The sequence below is a fragment of the Trichechus manatus genome, unplaced genomic scaffold, assembly GCF_000243295.1.
Source record: "Trichechus manatus latirostris isolate Lorelei unplaced genomic scaffold, TriManLat1.0 scaffold00042, whole genome shotgun sequence".
In the NCBI taxonomy this organism is placed as follows: domain Eukaryota; kingdom Metazoa; phylum Chordata; class Mammalia; order Sirenia; family Trichechidae; genus Trichechus; species Trichechus manatus.
Window position 1 is genome coordinate 108,631 of NW_004443978.1, and position 5,381 is coordinate 114,011.

The 5,381-nt window shown below is 43.9% G+C and overlaps 1 pseudogene; it reads left to right on the forward strand.

Annotated features, from left to right (window-relative positions):
• The first annotated feature begins 3,204 nt into the window (after positions 1–3,204).
• LOC101349022 (tubulin alpha-1B chain-like) lies at positions 3,205–4,552 on the forward strand (annotated as a pseudogene).
• The last annotated feature ends 829 nt before the right edge of the window (positions 4,553–5,381 follow it).

Consider the following 5,381-nt stretch of genomic DNA (forward strand, 5'->3'; position numbering starts at 1 on the left):
GTGGCTTGATTGAGGGTGTGAATCTTAAGTTGGATATTGAATAAAGTGAAACATTTGCTTGAGCACAGACGGGAGAAGACACTTTGAGAGAGAGAATTCACTCAGTTCATCCCAAATGTATTACACCCCTTCTGAGTGCAAGGCACTGAGTGCTAAGCAACCAGTAGGAGGAGTTCAGAGTCTCCAAGAATGAATGTGATCAGCCTGGTTGAAGAAAGGTATCTGAGTAGGGGATGGTGGGAAATGAAAGTTGGACAGGTAGGATGAGATCAAAAGCAGGCTGTGAATACCAGGCTCAGGGATGTGGTGACAACTGTCATCACATTAGGAAAGGAGGGGGAAAGTTTGTATGTATGTGTTTGTGGGCTTGTGTGCATGTGTATAAGGGAGTGTATATGGGAAGGTGTGAATAGTGGAATAAAAGTAAATGTGTGTTAGTGTGTGTAGAGGTGTATATATGTAAAGTGGCTTGAATATATATAAATGTGTGTGCATGTGTGAAAATGGTGTATATGTGTGTGTATAGTGAGGTCTGTGTAGTGGGGTGTGTGTGAGTGGTGGGGAGAAAGTATATACATAGTGATGTGTGGATAAGTGTCCATGGGTGTGTGTTTAGGGAGTAGTGGAGGGTGTGTATAGTGGTGAGTTAGCTTAGTGGTCTGTGAGCAGTGGGTATGTGTGTTGTGCTGTGTGTGTATAGTGCAGTTATATGTAGGGTTGTATTTATGTGTAAGAGGGTTTTGTGTGTGTATGTAGTTGGGTTGTGTTTTTAAGTGGTGGGAGTTTGTGTAGGAGTGTGTGTGTAGTACATGTGCTAAGTAATGGGATATACGTGTGTGAACTGTGTGTGTAGTGAGGTGTGTATTAGTGGTGTTTGAATGAGTAGTGACTGAGTAGTGTTTGTGAATAGTTGGGTATCTGTGTAGTGAAGTGTGTATGTAGTGGGAGAGGAAGTGCATATGGACTGTTAAGTGAAATTATGTGACTGTTTAGTGAAATTATGTGTGAGTGGTGGGGTATGTATGTAGTGGGGTTGTGTGTGAAGCATAGAGTTGTGTGTGCATAGGGGTTTGTTGGGGTTTGTAGTAGTATGTTTGTAGTGGGATGTATTATGTGCATAAGAAGTGGGAAGTGTGAGAGTAGTGGGATTACATGTGTGGGTGTGAGTAGTGGGTATGTGTGTGTTTAGTAGGGTATATATGTAGTGGAATTATGTGTCAGGTGTGAAAGTAGTGTAAGGTGTGTCCAGTGGGGTTGTGTGTGTGTATGAAGTGGCTGTATGTGAGCGGTTGGGTATCTGTTTATGTTTGTGTTAACAGGTTGTATATGTGTGTTTGTGTGTGCACACACACGTATGTATAGTGGTGGCTGAATAAGAACAATGGGAAGAACAGATGATTCCTTTATTAGGTTAAAATGAGCCTGGATGAGAGATAGATTTCCTTTAAGATGTAGAACAAGGACTCCAGTGGTTTCTTTGCCAGTCATTTCCTCTGAACTCCCAAAGCTCCTTCTTAGAGAACTTGCCCTTGGCCTCTTCTCAGACTGAGGTTTTCTGGCTGGTGAGCCTAGATGCGCAGGTCGGATTCTTCCAGTAGTTTGGGTCTCGGAGGCTCTTATCTGGAGGTTTGATTCACAAATGTCCATGGGGGCCAGACCAGTCTTTAGATGAGTCTTTAGATGGGCCAGGTGCAAGGGCACAGAAGTGGTGTAGATAGTGGCAAAGCCAGAAGGAAGGCCTTGATAGTCAAGCCAGGCAAAATAGGTCTGAAGATAAAACCACAGGCTGCTGGTTTGTGATCTCAGCACATTCCATTTCTGTTGAGTGAACTCTTAAAACGGCAAATGTGGTAAAGCCAGAGTCACAGAGAAAGTGGATCTGTGGAGAGAAAAGAGAAGGAAGTAGATTATGCAAGAAGGAGGGTGAGAGGCCCTGCAGGTGAGGAGAGGAACATCTGTAATGCCTTTGCAGGACCTGGCTCCATCTTATCATTCACTCAGCAAATATATGAGCAGTGAGTACATGTATGTGTAGAGGGGTACCCTAGGCACTGAGACAATAGCAGGGAACCAAAGAGGCCCAGCCCTGCTCTCATAGAGCTCATAGGCTCAAAGGGTATGGGATACTTCATGCAGCCTTTCAGTAGAGTCCCTCTGCTATTAAAACCACCGTCCATGAATGTGATTGCAGGCACCTATCAATTCCTGACTAAGACAACAGTCCAAAAGCTCTGGACCATGTCTGGGTGTATATTCTGTCTGGTGGACCTCAGAGCTTGGTCCTTTACCCCACTGGGGTGCAATATAAACCCTCTTCGGGGGCCACAACTATCCAATCTCTCCAGGCATCTGGGCGCCTCAAGTCTTGACCAAAGGCAATCACACATGCTCTTAAAAGGGAGTTTTATTCTAAATTAGAAAATACCAGGATCAAAAGAAAAAATAGCAAGAATACCATATTTTCCTTTATTTCTCAATTGCCTCATCTATCTTTTTCTCTGAAAATTAAAGACCCTTGGATTGGAGTAATTTCTAAAATGAACTTTCTTCTGTTAGTAGCATTTTGATTCAAGATAATAGGAGTGTTCTATACTTTGTCTTACTGTTAAAAAAAACCTGTTATGGATTGAATTGTGTCCCCCAAAAATGTGTGTCAACTTGGCTAGGCCATGATTCCCAGTATTGTGTGATTGTCCAGCATTTTGATTTTCCTATGTGTTGTAAATCCTACCTCTATGATGTTAATGAGTTATGTTAATGAGACAGGACTCAATCTACCAGATGAGGTTGTATCTTGAGTCAATCTCTTTTGAGATATAAAAAAGAAGCGAGCAGAGAGACATGGGGACCTCATTATTACCAAGCAAAAAGAGGCAGGAGCACACACGTGTGTCCTTTGGACCAGGGGTCCCTGTGCTGAGAAGCTCCTAGATGACAAGGACCTTCTTCCAGAGCCGACAGAGAGAAAAAGCCTTCTTCTGGAGCTGGCACCCTAAATTCAGACTTCTAGCCTACTAGACTGTGAGAGAATAAATCTGTTTGTTAAAGCCACCCACTTGTGGTATTTCTGTTATAGTAGCACTAGATAACTAAGGCAAAACCCACTTGAAATGTGTTACTTACCTCTACTGTTAGTTTGTTGAGGACGGTAACCAGGTCCCTGTGTCTGCTCCTGTCATCTTCACCTCCTAACCCGTAGCTAGCATGCGTGAGTGCATCTCCATCCACATTGACCAGGCTGGTGTCCAGATTGGCAGTGCCTGCTGGGAGCTCTACTTTCTGGAACACAGCATCCAGCCCAATGGCCAGATACCAAATGACAAGACCATCGGAGGAGGAGATGACTCCTTCAATACCTTCTTCAGTGAGACGGACGCAGCAAGCATCTGCCCAGGGCAGTGTTTGTAAACCTAGAACCCATGGTCTTCGATGAAGTTCTCACCGGCACCTACCGCTAGCTCTTCCACCCTGAACTGCTCATCATGGACAAGGAAGACATTGCCAATAACCATGCCCAGGGGCACTACACCATTGGCAGTTGGAGATCATTGATCTCACCTTGGACAGAATTCGCAAGCTGGCTGATGAGTGCACAGGTCTTCAGGGCTTCTTGCTTTTCTACAGCTTTGGTGGGGGAACTGGTTCTGGGTTCACCTCTCTGCTAATAGAATGCTTCTGTGTTCATTATGGCAAGAAGTCCAACCTGGAGTTCTCCATTTACCCAGCCCCCCAGGTTTTCAGCCGTAGTTTAGCCCTACAACTCCATCCTCACCACTCACACCACCCTGAAGCACTCAGATTGTGCCTTCATGGTAGACAATGAGGCCATCTGTGATATCTGTCACAGAAACCTTTATATTGAGCACCTAGCCTACCCTAACCGAAACCACCTTATTAGCCAGATTCTGTCCTCCATCACTGCTTCCCTCAGATTTGATGGTACCCTGAATGTTGATCTGACAGAATTCCAGACCAACCTGATGCCCTAGTCTTGCGTCTACTTCCCGCTGGCTACATATGCCCCAGTTATCTCTGCTGAGAAAGCTTACTGTGAACAGCTTTCTGTAGCAGAGATTACCAATGCCTGCTTTGAGCCAGCCAACCAGATGGTGAAATGCGACCCTCACTATGGTAAATACATGGATTGCTGCCTGTTTTACTGTGGGGACGTGATTCCCAAAGATGTCAACGCTGCCATTGCCACCAGCAAGACCAAGTGCAGCATCCAATTTGTGGATTGGTGCCCCACTGGCTTCAAGGTTGGCATTAATTACTAGCCTCCTGCTGTGGTACCTGGTGGAGACCTGGCCAAGGTACAATGAGCTGTGTGCATGCTGAGCAACGCCACAGCCATTGCTGAGGCCTGGGCTTGCCTGGAACACAAGTTTGACCTGTATGCCAAGTGTGCCTCTGTTCACTGGTACATGGGTGAGGGGATAGAGAAGAGTTTTCTGAGGCCTGTGAGGACAAGGCTGCCCTTGAGAAGGATTATGAGGAAGTTGGTGTGGATTCTGTTGAAGGAGAGGGTGAGGAAGAAGGAGAAGAGTACTAATTCCTTTCAGTCCTGCAGCATGTCACACGTACAGAGCTTCCATTAGATGACAGCAAAGCTTTCCATTTAGATTGTCTCCACTGTCAACTGTGATCATGTTGTATTTTTCCATGTGTACCTGTAAGAATTTCCATCGTGTCTCAAAGTAAAAGCATTGAGAAGGAAAAGAAAAAATATCTGACTTCTGCTAGCTAGCTGAATGTTAATAATATCTAATATTTTCACAAAAACAAGACTACCATCAAAAAAAAGGAAAAAAAAAAAAAAAAAAACCCCGTGCTGTAAAGTCAATTCTGACTCATAGCAACCCTATAGGACAGAATAGAACTGCCCCATAGTATTCCCAAAGAGTGGCTGGTATATTCGAACTGTAGACCTTTCGGTTAACAGCTGCAGCTCTTAATCACTGCACCACCAGGGCTCCAAAAGGAAATAGACCTTATTAAAATAGACTCTAAACAGATCCTAAAACAAACAAACAACAACAACCAAAATGGAAAAAAAAAGAAAAGCGAAAACTTGACAATACCAAATGCTGACAAGGATACAGAGAGACTTCTTCATTGCTGGTATGGAATATAAAGTGATACAGCTACTTTGGAAAACAGTTTGGCAGCTTCTAATACAGTTAAACATAGATGTACTATATGGCCCAGCAATTTCACTGGTAAGTATTTACCAAAGTGAATAGAAAACCCATGTTCATGCAAAAAAATTATATGCAAATGTTTATAGCAGCTGTATTCATAATTGCCCAAAACTGGAAGTAACCATGATGTCCTTTAACAAGCGAATGGATAAATTGTGGTACATTCATACAATGGAATAG